Genomic DNA, 430 nt, shown 5'->3' on the forward strand with positions numbered 1-430 from the left:
AAAGTTAATTTTAGTGATCATTGTATTAGTTTGATTTGTAACAGCATCACACTACACACAATGCAGCATGTGTAATGCTCGTGGGAGAGTTTAGAAGATTCTCAACCGACGTTTACTGGCGTTCGCTCTTCTGAGACAATAATTCATTATTAATAAGGAACTTACCCCTACGGCGACGGCAACAAGGAAGAGGCACAACAAAAGATCTAACGAATAGAACAATAGCTCAGCACGAGCGTTTTAAAACTTTGTCTGTCTCCCGCAAAACAACAGCGTGAAATCACCGAAATTTGCGTTGTTTGAGGGCCCAGACTCAGTCGGTGAATCATTCAAGTTTCTATTTTAAAATCAGCATTGTGCTCCCATTTTATGCTGAAGATGAGATATGGCACCGTAAGAGAAGGCGAACTCAAAACCATTCGCAAAACTC

Source organism: Pocillopora damicornis, chromosome 4 (genome assembly GCF_964200805.1).
Source record: "Pocillopora damicornis chromosome 4, jaPocDami1.2, whole genome shotgun sequence".
Lineage (NCBI taxonomy): Eukaryota > Metazoa > Cnidaria > Anthozoa > Scleractinia > Pocilloporidae > Pocillopora > Pocillopora damicornis.